Genomic DNA, 554 nt, shown 5'->3' with positions numbered 1-554 from the left:
ATCATGAACTCCTTCCTGTCTGGACAAACAGAAACACAAATGAACTCTGAGGCTCAGGAACAACAGCTTATCATATTTAAAATGGAAATGATCGATTGAAGTGGGTCCCTAAAAGACTCTGCCTCTCATCTGAATGTAGCCATGTAACGAATGTAACCATCTCTGCAACATCTTTGATTTTAAATTATATTGTGACCGCAATGGATGAAAAGAACCATTGTGCTGCTTTGTTCATCAACATATTGTAAGACATGTTTTTGGATGTCTTAACTATTGCCTTACATATTGCTTAATTAAACTAGCGAAGGGCTGTGGGTAAAGCAAGAGCACGGGGACAACTTCTCTGTACAGGTCAATCCATCTTTTATTCCTTTCCCGGAGAACCCCAACCTAGGAAGACCGAACACTGACTACCCAAGTGACATTTCACCTCTTACATATCACTCCGCCACTCCTAATCATAACTCACATTCCCTGCCACTAAAGTGCGCCATATTATATAGTTCCAGATTAAACTTAAACAGCAGAATACAATATTTATAAATGTAGTTACA

At 39.0% G+C, this 554-nt stretch overlaps 1 protein-coding gene across 3 annotated transcripts in view; it reads right to left on the bottom strand.

Moving 5' to 3' along the window:
• Positions 1–554, bottom strand: part of LOC111646906 (solute carrier family 22 member 13) — an 8,869-nt gene that overhangs the window by 6,704 nt on the left and 1,611 nt on the right. The window lies entirely within an intron of this gene.

Source organism: Seriola lalandi, unplaced genomic scaffold, assembly GCF_002814215.2.
Source record: "Seriola lalandi dorsalis isolate HSWRI2012SDOR001 ecotype SW California unplaced genomic scaffold, Sedor1 jcf7180002054977, whole genome shotgun sequence".
Classification (NCBI taxonomy): Eukaryota; Metazoa; Chordata; class Actinopteri; order Carangiformes; family Carangidae; genus Seriola; species Seriola lalandi.
Note: the sequence above shows the minus strand (reverse complement) of the source record. Positions and strands in the feature narration are given on the sequence as shown.